Source organism: Vespa crabro, chromosome 25 (genome assembly GCF_910589235.1).
Source record: "Vespa crabro chromosome 25, iyVesCrab1.2, whole genome shotgun sequence".
Taxonomy (NCBI): Eukaryota; Metazoa; Arthropoda; class Insecta; order Hymenoptera; family Vespidae; genus Vespa; species Vespa crabro.
The window spans coordinates 975,033-993,007 of record NC_060979.1 but is presented as its reverse complement, the minus strand read 5'-3'; the positions used below and the strand labels follow the sequence as shown (position 1 = coordinate 993,007).

The 17,975-nt window shown below is 26.9% G+C and overlaps 1 protein-coding gene across 7 annotated transcripts in view; it reads left to right on the top strand.

Annotated features, from left to right (window-relative positions):
- LOC124432426 (fatty acyl-CoA reductase wat-like) overlaps window positions 1-4,057 on the top strand; it is a 90,410-nt gene extending 86,353 nt beyond the window's left edge. For 2 of the 7 annotated variants that reach the window (XM_046981395.1, XM_046981391.1), the window contains exons 10-13: window positions 1,871-2,074; window positions 2,326-3,218; window positions 3,336-3,417; window positions 3,634-4,057. The gene's annotated coding sequence lies outside the window, so the exon portion shown is untranslated. Of the gene's footprint in view, window positions 1-1,502; window positions 1,747-1,870; window positions 2,075-2,325; window positions 3,219-3,335; window positions 3,418-3,633 lie in introns of those variants that run through there. The other 5 variants (XR_006944252.1, XR_006944251.1, XM_046981392.1 and 2 more) reach the window with 5 other exon arrangements.
- Window positions 4,058-17,975: the final 13,918 nt, after the last annotated feature.

Here is a 17,975-nt window from a genome sequence, read left to right as displayed (position 1 = left end):
TTCTCTTTATTATTGAAAATTAAGATAAAATGAGTAAGATAATTCAATGTTCTTTCGACAAATACGTATTTCGAAATCATAACTGCTGAGTTTTGTTGCCGATATACATATTAATTCCGTATCATTTTTACTGGTAAATTCATTATTTTGGATTTTTTTTTGAAGTGCATTCATGATACTGATCTCAAATCCCATAAATTTAACCAAAACGTCGAAAATTAATTTCCAAATGTAAAGTTTTTGATCGTTATGTGTTGCATACACTGATAGTTGAAGCCTTCTATGGTTGAAGGGAGAAGTTATTGTTCGGATGAGTACATTCGACAACAACATCTGTACGTGACATGAACATAAGGAAATAATACTTGCTTCAAACATTTATAATTTTGATGAAAGTGCCTCAATTTTATTTATGCAAAACGAGAAATACTTTCGGAAATAAGTAAAGTATATATTAATTTTATTCCCTTGCCATATTTCTCACATATTAACACATTTATGAACGGTGTTTTTCGATCGAGATATTTAACTGGATATTTCATATAATTTTAAAAAATCTATAACTAAATATTGAAGGATACAAATATATAAATATATATAAATATAATAAAAATATTGTCTTCTGATATCATGTTTGTAATTATTTGTCGTTTAAAAAAGAGCTGATACGATCAAAAGAAAACGTTCTTATACCAAATAAATAAGAGCATTTATTAATAAAATAAATTGAAAAAAGTTGGAATGGATTTCTAACAGATGTAAGGATAAATGGTGGATTGAATTGATTTAAAGAAAATCCATGATTTTTCTTTACCAAAGTAGAGAACAGTTTCCTTTATCTTGGAGTTCATATTGATATCTAGTAGTTACATTTTTATAAAAAGGTGTTTGAACAAGATTAATAGAAAAATAGAGACCAAATAGGAACAAAAATAATTCTAAAGAATGCGAGTTAAATAGGATCAACGAAAAGTATATGTGCATCGACAGAAATAGATTAAAAAATTGTTATAATAATATGAAATCAATTAATGTGACATAGTTGCATTGCATGTTGATACGAATATGTAAATGCAAAAATATAATAAGAATGAACGTAGTAACATTTGAGTTTATAAAGAATTCAGAAAAACACGAACAGAAATAAGACGTTTTAAAGTTTATAAACGTAAATAATAAGATGCTATGGAGAATTTGAAAAGATAGTTAATTGTAGCACTATATCTTATACTTAACAAGTATTTCATACAAAATCATTTTCCAAAAACTGTTTTATTTTTCACAAAATCTACTGTATTTCTGGTAATCTTTCTCCAGGCACGCTCCCGGCATCATTATCGAGCCTAGTATGTCGTTCATCGATTCTATTTTTAAATATGGCTGATACCATAGTGTCGATAAATAAGGAAGCTATATTTCGAGGGAACTTATGATTTGATAGTCTAGCTAAAACAAAATACTCGAACGCCACCATAATAAGCTTACACATTACTACCGCAAGGTGTCGCCTAAGTTATTGCTTTGATTATTCCACTCTTCTACTAACCAAAATAAAAATTTTTTAACAAAGATGTACGTTCAGCTTAATAAAAGTTCTGACTGTAAAGAAAACCATTATTATCAATTAATTAATAAAGTTGATGACGTAAAATATTATTAAAATTAGAATCATTAATTGCAGTTTTGAAATATTATATTAAAATGAAGAACAGATCAACACGTCATAAATGGAAAGATACATTTCAGGTTTTATTATATTAGTAATAATACAATAATATTTGACCAAATGTTATTTAATAATATTCCCTACTGTTATAATTTAAATCGTTCTTTTGAAAAAGTACATGACACAAGTATTTTCTTTGAGTAGCTTGCAGGAGGGAAGAAAAAGACGAGGAAGTGGAAATGTATTTTCATGAAACGATACAAAAATGGAATCTCCTGAAATTAACATATGACTATTGTAGTTCTACAATATAAATGAGAAAAATTATTATTCTTAAATAATCGTTCTATAAGGAACACTATATCATCGAACGTTCCTAAAATATATATAGTTAAAAATTAAATGAGAGTAAGTATTACAATTTCTTTTTAGAAGAAATTGCAAGAAAGTAAAATTAATTTACTCGCTTTAAAAAGTTTATGTCTGAAGATTTGATAGATTATATAGATTTTATTTCTTTCTAAAGCAGACATTATAACCTTATTTCAATAATAAAATGAATTCGTAAATCAAAATCTAGTGTATACTCATATATAACTAATACTCGTATCACTGCATAATTTTATTTATACCAATTAAAAAGAAATATTCAATTTCAGCAACAAATCATCCAGGAAAACTCGGAATTATCTACAAATGAAAATAAGCTTATCTCTAAAAACAGTGAAAAAGAAAACGAAGATGGTAATGACGATAATGAAAACGTGATGTTGAAATCAATACTTTAGTTAGCCAAGACAAAGAAGAAAGAATGGACATGAAATTAAATGATGAAAATACTGTATATATTTAGAAGATAAGGATGAAACGACAGATGCACATTTGTTTGACATACGAAGACATATTGAATTTTCATAATATAGACCAAACTATATAATTCGATAGATATGCAACATTGGAGAATTATGGTTATGCTAATCTAATTGATACTTTCAAGATTTTAACTTAGATTATAATCGAGCGATTACAAATAGATATTCATTCATAAAATTCATAAAACTACTGAATAAAATTGTCAAAAATTAAATTCTCATCGCATAGATCTCGAAATAAGTTAAAAGTCATATTGTTTACTCAGATAACGAGGAACTATATAAAAAGAGTAATATTTTGCCTTTTACTTGACTAATGAAATGATTAAGAAAAACTATAGCTATAGAAATAATTAAGGCACTTAATTTGTTATCATCCCAGTTAATATTAATTAGAATCTCTATTCTATATATACACATTTATTATGTTCAGAGAGATACAATATTCAAATGAGCCACTGATATAATGGTTACTATATAAATGGGAAAATTAAATGAAATACTTTTTAATGTAAAGTCTCTTTTAATACAGGAAACGTCCACGATTATAGAATCATCTACTTTTGGAAGAATTGACAAAGGAGATAACTTCTGTGACAAAGAAATAAACGTGTAAGGAAGAAATTACGAAATTCTATTGTAAAACAAAACTGCAACAAGAAAAGACATATAAGCTGCAGGTAAAGTATCGTAATTAGTTCTACTACAAAGTATGTCATCCATATATATGGTTCTTTTTATTTTTATATTACCAACATTTATATTTCCTTATACATTTAATAAATTTATAATTGTAGTTTGTGGGAGAATTGAAATTAGTAGTAATGGAAGGAACCTAGAATTATGCAACAAAGGAAGAAAATAAACAAGAAGAGAAACGTGAGTAGTGAAATGTCTATAAGGAAGAAAATAGCGACTTTGAAATTATCTAATTATGCGTTTTATATATAAATGCATATATCATTACTTTCAAATTTAATGGAATAGCACTGTCGGTATTAAAAGCACTAATATCAGACTCATTAAAAGACTTTAAAATATTAATATACTTAAAACTATTAAATACAATTTTATATGATAATATTTCCGTTGTAGGCTTAGTAAACATCTTCAGTTATATGCACATGCACTTCTGCTGACACGCTCATCCAAATTACGATAAATTCATGGTGCTGATGTGATATTGTCGCATCTTGATATATCTCACACTTTCCCTCTGTGTTTCCACTGTGCAATTGCTTCTTTTAAAGGAATAGTGTTTTATCGCTGAAGATGAAGAAGAAGGAAAAGGCAGTCAGTTTTAATTCAATTGTCAACACTCTTAATTAGAGAATGTCTGAAATGAATCATTCCAATCGATTCATAACCCTGTAAATCTATTAATATGTACATATTTGTGTCATATTTAATCTATTTTTACTCCTTAGACTATATTAATTGCTAACGATTGATCTACACTATTTCTTACAAATATGTAGGAAGAGAAATAAACTATGAGAATGTTTGGATTGTCAGAAAACAAGGGTAAATAATTTTTTATTTCAAATTCACAAGTAATTTCTTTTATTTTATAGTATTTCGTACTAATTACATTCGAATTGTACTTTTTCTGTGCATATATATTTCGATATAAGTCATTTCAAAAGTATCTCAATGATTTTTAATATATTACTTTATTTTCTGGTAAACTTGTTGATTAAGTTCTTTGATATATTTCTAATTTTGTATCTCAATATAGAAAAAATAGAGGTTTTGTCGTTTGTAAATAGTTATGTAAAATTTTACAAAATATATATAAATTATAAAGTCAGTCATAAGTAATGAAATATATTAAAATTATAAATCATTCTGTATTAGAATAAAATTTATATTATATGATTGTTCGAATAAAATGCAAAGTTAGGTAGAAATTGAGAGTCACTGTTACATTTCTCACAAGTACTCAGATCGTCTGCTATTCCTATGTAATATACTTCGATGGAAAACAGTATTCAAATTTTCTCGTGAGCCACTAGTAGTGTTCGTCAGTAACTCTCAACTTGCTCTGAATAAAGTCCCTGGACCCTTCGGCAGAAAGTGCCGTAACTTAGTAGCTGTTATAAGTCTTTCTTCGCCATATTTCTCGATTGTAGGATAGGAAACTTTTTGGCTGATCTTTTCGAGATTGGGCGAGAGTGTATTGGTCAAAGCAAAATTTTCGATGTGTTCGAGACGCGAATTTCTATCCATCTTGTTTGGATGAATCTTCGTGTCTAGCTGAAACAGTGCTTTTAGCGAGGAAACTTCTTTTGCAATTATTTCTTTCTCCTTTTCGTGCTTTTTTTTATTTATTAATGGATTCTTAAATGCATTAGATAAAAACTGTTTATTTAATTTAAAAAATTAATTTAATGATTGTTAGCTCGATGTTGAATAGAAAACATTTTGTGATACCTACCTGCAATAGTAATTATTTAAAATTTCTTAGATAGAATATTTTATTAGAATTGACAGATAATTTGCACATATTTTAATTTTTATTTAATTCAATTAATTTATTTAATTTTACCGTCAAATTTGATTTCATATAAAAATGAAACTTTCTAATCCAATTAATTGATATAAATGTAATTTCTCTAAAATCTTAACAATATTATATATTTTGCCTTGAATTAATTTTATAAAGAAAAATTTAATTAAATATTAATTAATTAATTAATTAAATTAATTAATTAAATATTAATTAAATATCAATAATAGCATACATAAATTAAAATTTTGTTAAATTCATCTTATTCTGGATTATCAGTTACTATACTGATTCCCCTAACAAAAAAGAACACCTTCAAATCTTTTAAATTTAATAATTTATCGTTTCATCTCTTATTATATACCTTCAACTTATTATAATAGAGTTTAAAATCCTAATTTCAGAACTGTACTGGGAGAAGCCTACTTTCAGGGGCAATGTGTAATATTTGTACTGGCTTTATGTAGAAAAAAATCGCAATATTATTTGTATTAATATTATTACAATATAGGAATCATAACTTATATTTAAAAAACAATGAATATTTTGGATACGAAGCAACAATGAAGATTTTGTATCGATAAAGTGAAAAAATTTTTATATACACATATTAAATATATAAAAGGGTTAAACTTTGAAACTCTTCGTACTTATTATTTTCAAACCTACCTGATTATATTGAACTTGACGAATGGAATCTTCATAAAAGTCAGGAAATTGCTGAACATTCTATTAATTGTAAATAACACTCTTAGTAGTTACTAAAGAATTATTAATGTATTCGAATGGCAATAATCTTTTAACATTAATACTAAACCGTTTGCAAAATTATCACATACGCATTTGTAACATTTCAGTTTTACATATTAAAAAAGCTTAACAATTGATCGTCTGAAAAAATATATTATTTGTGTTTTCAAATATAATTAACATAAACTTCAATCTAATCGTTTCATAATATTACAATTCATTCACAAAAAAATATAAATTCATAAGAAATAATATTGAATAACCCGGAATAATAAAAATACATCTATTATAAGATCACATTTATAAAAATAACAACCTGCAATAATATATTTAGATCAAGATAAGGAAATATAAAAAGGAAAGAAAAAAAAAGTTGTATCACCGTTCGATTCAAGAAAATATTCTACTTTATTTAAAATCTATTATTTACTCCTTTTGAAATGATTAGACTCAGTTTTCTTTCTTCTTGTAAATTCTTAATTCAAACATCAGCAAACTGTAGAAAAATTCTATTAAAATCGATATTGAATTTTCTATGGAGCGTTCTATTGATTTTTTTCGATTTACGTTTCGCCGATTTTTTATTTTAGTGATTTTAATAGTGACAGTAATTCCATTATTTAGTGATTTTAATAGTGACTAGTATCTCTTACAGATAAAGAATCCGTTTGAAATTTTTTTTTTAGTATCAATCTAAAATCTATAATTTCAGCTGCTCTCGATAAGTATTACATCTACAAAATTGTCTACTACTTTAGAAATAGGCATAAATTTTCAGAATTCTGGTTGCTTCTTTATCAGCATGGAAAATAAAAGCGGTTAAAATCGTGAGTTAATACCGTAAATTCGTTATATTCGTTTTCAAGAAATATATTTAATCATTTTAAGTAATTCTTTCTAAATTTAATATTTTCAGTTTTACTTTGTTCAATTATATTTGATATTTCTTGTTTAAATTTTAAACAAATAATGTTTGTAAAAATAATATCAAGAAACAATATTTCCTATATTCATACATATTGTAATAACAGAACATTGAGGTATTCAAGTATAGACTTTTGGAAATTAGACAACTATTCGTCTCGCTTTACACATTTGGTCATAAATGTTTTAATATACGAGAAGCAGTGTTCCAGCAATTTGGAACACTTTTTCTAAACCATTCTTTTGATCATTCTTCATAAATTCGAAAGTGTATTTCACTGTAATTTTTTACAACACTTCCATCAAGGCAAATTATTAGATAACTAAATAGAGAACATATGCCGTCTTAATATTAATTTTAATGTTAACATTAACAAAAAGGTAGACAGAAAAACCAATTGAAGATTTAAAAATTTTAAACTTGAAAAATTTCATATGATCTAATACTTTGTCCACGATATGTACACGATGAATAAATGGACTTTTAATGCGAGAATACAAAAAAAAATTATCATAATTTAATATGCAAAACAAATACGGATCTATATCGCTTATATTATGTTTTTATTTATCATTACATCATTATATTTGCATTCTATCTTGTTTTATGATTACCATATGTCAGTTTGAACGATCATAATTACTTAGCTGAAAAGAAATGCAAGCAGATAATGGAGGAATTTTTTTTACATCGTTTTGTCGATGATCAAATGGAATTATTCAGGATATGATTTATATTCGAATATAAGGACAAAAAGCAAGAGTTTCGAAGACAATCAAGAATTGATCAATAAAACGTTGTGGGAGAATAAGGTTAAATGCTTTTGGTTGTTTTTATATTTCAATGCAAAAGTGAGCTTTGTTCAATCAATACCTACTACTGTCCTAAGGAATAGAAAAAAATCTCTACTCCGAATGTTCATAACTTTACTGTAAACACGTCTATTTATTTCTGCAATATGAAAAATAATTCTGTAAAAAGTAAGTAAATATTATAGAAGTCTACACTTAAAAAGAATGTGTTGTATGTGTTCTATTTATCATCACATGGGCCATGATTTCCAGGCTGCTTGTAACATTTGGATCTCCGTAAAAGAAGCAAAGATAAGCAAATGAATGAAGGATAAAAATAAGCATAATTTAGGCTATCGCCTACGAATTAATAATTTCTTGAATGAAAATAAATCAAAATTAAACGGTTTTTATTCGTGAAATCTCGGACAGATATGTGGGCTAGAACTTTTTCCTTATATACTACGCCATTTATTGCACATAATATATGCTTATTTTTTTATATTTAATTTTTATTATGGCCGAATACTTAGTTACGAGTTTCATTCCTAAACTTCATTGAAACCATATATCACTTTTTTTGCATTTTCTCTTTCCTAGTAAAAATGAAAGTAAAATGAATAAGACAATAATTCAAAGTTCATTCGACAAGATTGTAAGTCATTTATTTCCCTTTCGAATTATAATTCATATCTTTTGCCCGAAAACGCATTCTGTATTGTTAATTAATTGACCTCTTTTTTGAGTAAAATTCCTATATGCCCGTTTTCATAGTCGGTTGACAGTGGAAAATATTCATTCCGAAGCAAATATATAAATTCTTATAACTATATCTATATCTATATCTATATCGCACAGATATTACATTGGTTCGTTCCTCTACTTGCACGAAATTCGTCAATAAATACAGCCTGAAATATGTTAAATCTACGTATGTACAGTTTCCCAATAAATATTTATATTCTCCAATATAAATGTCAAAAAAGGAAATAAAATCAAAACAATGCGAAAGAGCGAATATTGTTAAATTTAGAAGCAATATTATTGAAAAACTTATTGAATTTAATACGATTTTAATTTTTCTACGACACGTGCATGATATTTAAAATTCAAAATAAATTTACTATATATATTTCCAGGTTACAAACAGAAGAATTGGCAGATTTTTTCTTTTTAATTGCACTTTCCACCTTCTTGACAAAGACAATTATTCTCTAATACAGTTTCGATTATAAATAACCATTGTAATAACAATTGTTATTAGAAATTTTTATGCTAAACGTAGAAAAATAAACAAACTAATAAAAAACAAATGATAGATTAGGCTATCATCGTGCACTACATAGCGAGTTGAATGTACCTATTTTCTTTTAAACCTTTCGCTACGGGCGGATTTTCCGCTGCGGTACTTCCGCAGAATGGAGCGCCGCGACATCATTGCACGCTACGCGACGCCGTAGATGCCATCAGTAGCATCTTATGGAAGGCCACTATAGCGGCCCGTAGTAGCGAAAGGGTTAATCGTTTTGTGAATAAATCTATTAATAAATACAATAAATTATTTCGTATTTATCCTGTTCCTTTACAAATGAGTGTAAAATAAAGTGTGTCTATATCTATTATAAATAGATTTTAACGAACGAAACTAATCAAGTACACCATTGACTTTCACTCGCCTCATTAAGACATATCATGACAATTAATTTTACGATTAATTAAACGGTGAACGCTTGCCATTGAAAATCATTGTTCTTATCCCGTAACAGATAGAAAAAAAATATAATTATTCAATGCAAATTTTTTCATTAATCTTCTAAATAATCTAAACTTCTTTTTATTCCCCTCATCCATCACTATTCTTTATCACTAAAAATACCTGACTGTTTAATTAAGTCGATTTGATATTTACCGATTCTAATTATTATTCGAATAATCCCACAGTTCGTGATATTCTTAGACGAAGATAAGATAAAAGATAATGTAAAAAGAAATTATAAGATATGCCAAAAAATAATAATAAAAAAATAATAAGTGCACATGATATTTTTTATTGCTTTTTTTTCATTATCATTCATTCCGGAAGGCGACTTGATTATGACGTTAATGCATAATGTTAATGTCGATTTATTATTATATATCCGTCAGACTATATGGTTTATTAACAAGAAGTTATAAAATGTGATTTTCTTAACAAAACATAATTACGTATTCTAGAATGGATATGGCTTTAAAGTAAAGGAAAGAGCCTGAACTAGAAGCTAAAAAGTTACATTCATTTTTACACTCGCACGAAACTGATCGACAAATATAATTTGAAATATACATTTATGCATATACGTACAGTTTTCGAATGAATAATTATATTTTTACAATATGAACAACAAAGGAAAAAATAAAAGCAGCGGAAATGTGGAAGAGTGAATGTTTAGATAAATGAATGACTGTTATCTAAACGACTTAACTAGACTAAAGTCCACTTACGCTCAACTAGTTATATTAAATAAGCTTTCCTTCCTTCGTTGTTCTTTTCTGAATAACCATTGAATATATCCGACTGTTTATTTATATCGAAATGAAATTTATCGTATCTGATTATATGTAATTCACGTTATCGCATATTTCGTGATTGAATTAAGTAACCTTAGTAATGTATGCGTCATTTCTTTTTTTGGATAATCATCAATTCATAAAGACTAATTTATTATTATATACACAAGATTACAATAAATCAGGTTATACAATATATTAGCAAGAACTTGTAGAACATCATTTTCTTAATGAATCTTATTTATTTAATTGGATGTTGGGAGAAGTGAGATAGTAAAGGCGAAATAAGTATTTATAGTGCCTCTGTTTTGTTCGAGTCCCCTAATTTGAAATGTAAAAATGGACTCTGCATTGCTAGATAAATGGGTTCTTATCTAAATGATATTTCTATGTCTTGCGGTAGTTTGTCAACGATAAATATTACGAATGAACATGAATATTTTGCAATTTCAAGAGAAAAATAAAAACAAAGAGATGTGGAAGAGCAAATGTTACATACAAAATTGGGGAGCAATATTCGATAGAGATCAAAACTGAAAATTTATCAAATTTAATAGAATTTAATTTCTTCTTCCACACATTTAAAAGAAAAAAAAAAACTATAGGTAATTTCAGTTATGATTTTCAAAATCATAACAATCTGCAACGAGAAAGCGATTATTATGTACGAGTGAGAGAGATATAACCAACACAAGTTTAAGAGGAAAAGATGAAAAATAAATTTTTTTGGATCCGAGATTACAACGATTTCATCTTTAATTTATCGCTCGCCGTCTCATTTTTTTTCGATCTGTAGTATTCATGATTTACGTCACAATCGTCACGCGATCTATTTAGCATTTTATCTAACGGCAGCTTATTAATCAGTTTTTTGTCCCCAACGCTTATCAAAGTGAATAATATAGTAAGAAAAAGTTTGGTTTAACATTCCATGAATAAGAAATAGCATAATTAAGTATTCGCGCGCCACAGTCTAAACCGAAGTTTGTTATGATTTTGATACAGAAGTATTTACGATCGAAATGAAAGTATGTAGGATATCCAAGCGCTAACAGTCGATAAAGTACGTGTGAGTGCTTTGCAAAATAGAATTGAGAGGCAGCGTTTTCTTCTACTTTATTCAATTGAACTCGGTTTCCTTCCCTGAAAGTACTTTCCAATTCTGCACGTACTGACCCTATCGAATTTTTTAAATAGTCGAAAAATAAACAAATATAGTGAACTCTATCGTAACATCTCATTTCTAAACTTTATATGAAAATATTTCAAATTGACTTAAAGAATTAAAAGATAATTATAACAAAATTAAATAATGTATGATTGTTGTGTCCTATGTAAAACTAATCATCAAGAAACGCACATCAACCATAAGAGATTAAATATTAACGTCCTACTGAACTATCAAATAAGGAGAAATAAGAATAAACTAGTCAATTACATTTGCTTAAATCTATACAATAAAAAAATAACTGACGAAATATGATCAGAATCTAAACGCTTGTCAATGTGCTTATAAAATTGATGTCTCATATTGCTTATAAAATGTAAGGCTCTAAAATATAAAGTACAAAAGAAAGAATAAATTTTTTCTAAAATTTAACAATATCTTAGAAACTGAAATTCATTTGAATGAACGGCTGAACACCTATTTCTTTATTTTTGCCATAAAATTATCTATCGAAAGCATCATTAAAATATCCAAATGAGTTACAGTAATTTTCTCTCGAAACTCATTTCTTTGCGTTTGAAAATCGAAGCATTATCAATTTATACACACGAATAAAAAGGTAATCATCTACTTTGAAGTCGGTAGTACAAGTTTCTTCTCTTTTGCTGAAAGTTTTTAAAAGTGCCACTGTATGAAACATTTTCTCGTCGAAAGTAAATATTTATTTTAAACGTTAAAAACAATATTTACGCAAAAAATTTTTAAACAATTTTGATGAGCAATGCCTCATTTTAAATATGAAAGTTTAAGCGAGGATTTTGCTATCTCGAATTTTTGAAAAAGCTTTACTTTAAAAGCATAAATTATTTTCGAAAGAATATAATTTTTTTTATAGAATGTTTAAAAAAAAAGATAAAACTAAAACTAACAAATTACTTGTTTTTAAATTCCCTATGATTTTCATAATTGTAAATCGATTAAAATTATGAAATTGTGCGTGTAGAGGGGGAAATGTGTGCGCCTAGAAAGGAAGTAATGCTACACGATCATGTCCTACCGGGAAAGAGGTCAGTGTTATCTAATTTATTTACCTCTCTACCTGATTTTACTGCTTATTATTAGTATAAACGCGAGCTTCATACGAGCAACATATTTCTGTCGTGAGAACAAAAAGAAAGATGTTCGACTTGAATCTTGATACTTTATCGTTTGAGTGTATTTCCAATTCAGTGAAATCGAAAATACATTTAAAGGTGAATAGAATTTGTATATGTATTAAGAACAAAAAAAAATCACAACTATGCGTGATATGAAAATTTAGTGATACATTTCTATAAAAATTCAAATAAATAAGTCAAGTAAATAATTAAAATTTTTAAGTTATATAAGAAAATTTATGATTTACGTGAAATTACGATGAAAAATCAATCCAGGCGTTTGATTTAATAAGATTATATTTATAATAATTATTTGATTATTAGATATTTGATTAATCTAATTTGATTATAATTTAATAAGATCAAATAAAATAAGCTGCCATTATGTATCGTTAATGTCTAATAAAAAAACAAAATTTGTATAATGTTAAATAGGCATTTAGGGCCATGCCAAGGTAAATGGGGAAGGGGGAGAACGTTTTCCTATACTTTTTGATACATTAATATATTTTAATATTATATAACGATTTGATTAACTTAATAATACATTTTTTTTTTAATTTATTAACATACAAACAAATACGGCGAACATTTCGATCTTTTCTTTGGGTCACCATCAACGTAAAATATAATAAAATATTGAACTATAATAAAATACAGCGTGCGCTATGGTTTACAAACCCTTGTAACGTACCACATATGCATAAGAGATGTAAAATAATCAACACGTGGCGTTGAAGAGGTTCACAATACAATCTGCAGGAATTCTTTTTTCGAACAGTCCGGACATTTGTTTTGTTTGGACTGAATATTTCGTTATTTATTAAACAATTTGTTACCTTTAGAAAATTTATGCCTATTTCTATGCATTTTGAGGTAGTAGACGTTTTTGTAAAGCTTATTATTACTTATTGAGGGCAGCCAAAATTATAAATCTTAGGTAAATACGCAAAAAAAATTTTAAACGGTATCTTAATTTGTAAGAATGTCACAATTAAAATCACTAAAATAAAAAATCTACGATAATAAAATGGAGAAAAATCAAACATTCCATAGAAGATTCAATATCGATTTTAATAGAATTTTTCTACAGTTTGCTAACATTCGAATTAAAAATATACAAAAAGAAAGAAAACTAAGTTTAGTCAGAAAGAGACTTTTCAGTTTAGTCAAAAAGAGAGATTTTTTTCATTTCGATATAAATAAACAGTCGGATATATTCAATGGTTATTCAGAAAAGAACAACGAAGGAAGGAAAGCTTATTTAATATAACTAGTTGAGCGTAAGTGGACTTTAGTCTAGTTAAGTCGTTTAGATAACAGTCATTCATTTATCTAAACATTCACTCTTCCACATTTCCGCTGCTTTTATTTTTTCCTTTGTTGTTCATATTGTAAAAATATAATTATTCATTCGAAAACTGTACGTATATGCATAAATGTATATTTCAAATTATATTTGTCGATCAGTTTCGTGCGAGTGTAAAAATGAATGTAACTTTTTAGCTTCTAGTTCAGGCTCTTTCCTTTACTTTAAAGCCATATCCATTCTAGAATACGTAATTATGTTTTGTTAAGAAAATCACATTTTATAACTTCTTGTTAATAAACCATATAGTCTGACGGATATATAATAATAAATCGACATTAACATTATGCATTAACGTCATAATCAAGTCGCCTTCCGGAATGAATGATAATGAAAAAAAAGCAATAAAAAATATCATGTGCACTTATTATTTTTTTATTATTATTTTTTGGCATATCTTATAATTTCTTTTTACATTATCTTTTATCTTATCTTCGTCTAAGAATATCACGAACTGTGGGATTATTCGAATAATAATTAGAATCGGTAAATATCAAATCGACTTAATTAAACAGTCAGGTATTTTTAGTGATAAAGAATAGTGATGGATGAGGGGAATAAAAAGAAGTTTAGATTATTTAGAAGATTAATGAAAAAATTTGCATTGAATAATTATATTTTTTTTCTATCTGTTACGGGATAAGAACAATGATTTTCAATGGCAAGCGTTCACCGTTTAATTAATCGTAAAATTAATTGTCATGATATGTCTTAATGAGGCGAGTGAAAGTCAATGGTGTACTTGATTAGTTTCGTTCGTTAAAATCTATTTATAATAGATATAGACACACTTTATTTTACACTCATTTGTAAAGGAACAGGATAAATACGAAATAATTTATTGTATTTATTAATAGATTTATTCACAAAACGATTAACCCTTTCGCTACTACGGGCCGCTATAGTGGCCTTCCATAAGATGCTACTGATGGCATCTACGGCGTCGCGTAGCGTGCAATGATGTCGCGGCGCTCCATTCTGCGGAAGTACCGCAGCGGAAAATCCGCCCGTAGCGAAAGGTTTAAAAGAAAATAGGTACATTCAACTCGCTATGTAGTGCACGATGATAGCCTAATCTATCATTTGTTTTTTATTAGTTTGTTTATTTTTCTACGTTTAGCATAAAAATTTCTAATAACAATTGTTATTACAATGGTTATTTATAATCGAAACTGTATTAGAGAATAATTGTCTTTGTCAAGAAGGTGGAAAGTGCAATTAAAAAGAAAAAATCTGCCAATTCTTCTGTTTGTAACCTGGAAATATATATAGTAAATTTATTTTGAATTTTAAATATCATGCACGTGTCGTAGAAAAATTAAAATCGTATTAAATTCAATAAGTTTTTCAATAATATTGCTTCTAAATTTAACAATATTCGCTCTTTCGCATTGTTTTGATTTTATTTCCTTTTTTGACATTTATATTGGAGAATATAAATATTTATTGGGAAACTGTACATACGTAGATTTAACATATTTCAGGCTGTATTTATTGACGAATTTCGTGCAAGTAGAGGAACGAACCAATGTAATATCTGTGCGATATAGATATAGATATAGATATAGTTATAAGAATTTATATATTTGCTTCGGAATGAATATTTTCCACTGTCAACCGACTATGAAAACGGGCATATAGGAATTTTACTCAAAAAAGAGGTCAATTAATTAACAATACAGAATGCGTTTTCGGGCAAAAGATATGAATTATAATTCGAAAGGGAAATAAATGACTTACAATCTTGTCGAATGAACTTTGAATTATTGTCTTATTCATTTTACTTTCATTTTTACTAGGAAAGAGAAAATGCAAAAAAAGTGATATATGGTTTCAATGAAGTTTAGGAATGAAACTCGTAACTAAGTATTCGGCCATAATAAAAATTAAATATAAAAAAATAAGCATATATTATGTGCAATAAATGGCGTAGTATATAAGGAAAAAGTTCTAGCCCACATATCTGTCCGAGATTTCACGAATAAAAACCGTTTAATTTTGATTTATTTTCATTCAAGAAATTATTAATTCGTAGGCGATAGCCTAAATTATGCTTATTTTTATCCTTCATTCATTTGCTTATCTTTGCTTCTTTTACGGAGATCCAAATGTTACAAGCAGCCTGGAAATCATGGCCCATGTGATGATAAATAGAACACATACAACACATTCTTTTTAAGTGTAGACTTCTATAATATTTACTTACTTTTTACAGAATTATTTTTCATATTGCAGAAATAAATAGACGTGTTTACAGTAAAGTTATGAACATTCGGAGTAGAGATTTTTTTCTATTCCTTAGGACAGTAGTAGGTATTGATTGAACAAAGCTCACTTTTGCATTGAAATATAAAAACAACCAAAAGCATTTAACCTTATTCTCCCACAACGTTTTATTGATCAATTCTTGATTGTCTTCGAAACTCTTGCTTTTTGTCCTTATATTCGAATATAAATCATATCCTGAATAATTCCATTTGATCATCGACAAAACGATGTAAAAAAAATTCCTCCATTATCTGCTTGCATTTCTTTTCAGCTAAGTAATTATGATCGTTCAAACTGACATATGGTAATCATAAAACAAGATAGAATGCAAATATAATGATGTAATGATAAATAAAAACATAATATAAGCGATATAGATCCGTATTTGTTTTGCATATTAAATTATGATAATTTTTTTTTGTATTCTCGCATTAAAAGTCCATTTATTCATCGTGTACATATCGTGGACAAAGTATTAGATCATATGAAATTTTTCAAGTTTAAAATTTTTAAATCTTCAATTGGTTTTTCTGTCTACCTTTTTGTTAATGTTAACATTAAAATTAATATTAAGACGGCATATGTTCTCTATTTAGTTATCTAATAATTTGCCTTGATGGAAGTGTTGTAAAAAATTACAGTGAAATACACTTTCGAATTTATGAAGAATGATCAAAAGAATGGTTTAGAAAAAGTGTTCCAAATTGCTGGAACACTGCTTCTCGTATATTAAAACATTTATGACCAAATGTGTAAAGCGAGACGAATAGTTGTCTAATTTCCAAAAGTCTATACTTGAATACCTCAATGTTCTGTTATTACAATATGTATGAATATAGGAAATATTGTTTCTTGATATTATTTTTACAAACATTATTTGTTTAAAATTTAAACAAGAAATATCAAATATAATTGAACAAAGTAAAACTGAAAATATTAAATTTAGAAAGAATTACTTAAAATGATTAAATATATTTCTTGAAAACGAATATAACGAATTTACGGTATTAACTCACGATTTTAACCGCTTTTATTTTCCATGCTGATAAAGAAGCAACCAGAATTCTGAAAATTTATGCCTATTTCTAAAGTAGTAGACAATTTTGTAGATGTAATACTTATCGAGAGCAGCTGAAATTATAGATTTTAGATTGATACTAAAAAAAAAATTTCAAACGGATTCTTTATCTGTAAGAGATACTAGTCACTATTAAAATCACTAAATAATGGAATTACTGTCACTATTAAAATCACTAAAATAAAAAATCGGCGAAACGTAAATCGAAAAAAATCAATAGAACGCTCCATAGAAAATTCAATATCGATTTTAATAGAATTTTTCTACAGTTTGCTGATGTTTGAATTAAGAATTTACAAGAAGAAAGAAAACTGAGTCTAATCATTTCAAAAGGAGTAAATAATAGATTTTAAATAAAGTAGAATATTTTCTTGAATCGAACGGTGATACAACTTTTTTTTTCTTTCCTTTTTATATTTCCTTATCTTGATCTAAATATATTATTGCAGGTTGTTATTTTTATAAATGTGATCTTATAATAGATGTATTTTTATTATTCCGGGTTATTCAATATTATTTCTTATGAATTTATATTTTTTTGTGAATGAATTGTAATATTATGAAACGATTAGATTGAAGTTTATGTTAATTATATTTGAAAACACAAATAATATATTTTTTCAGACGATCAATTGTTAAGCTTTTTTAATATGTAAAACTGAAATGTTACAAATGCGTATGTGATAATTTTGCAAACGGTTTAGTATTAATGTTAAAAGATTATTGCCATTCGAATACATTAATAATTCTTTAGTAACTACTAAGAGTGTTATTTACAATTAATAGAATGTTCAGCAATTTCCTGACTTTTATGAAGATTCCATTCGTCAAGTTCAATATAATCAGGTAGGTTTGAAAATAATAAGTACGAAGAG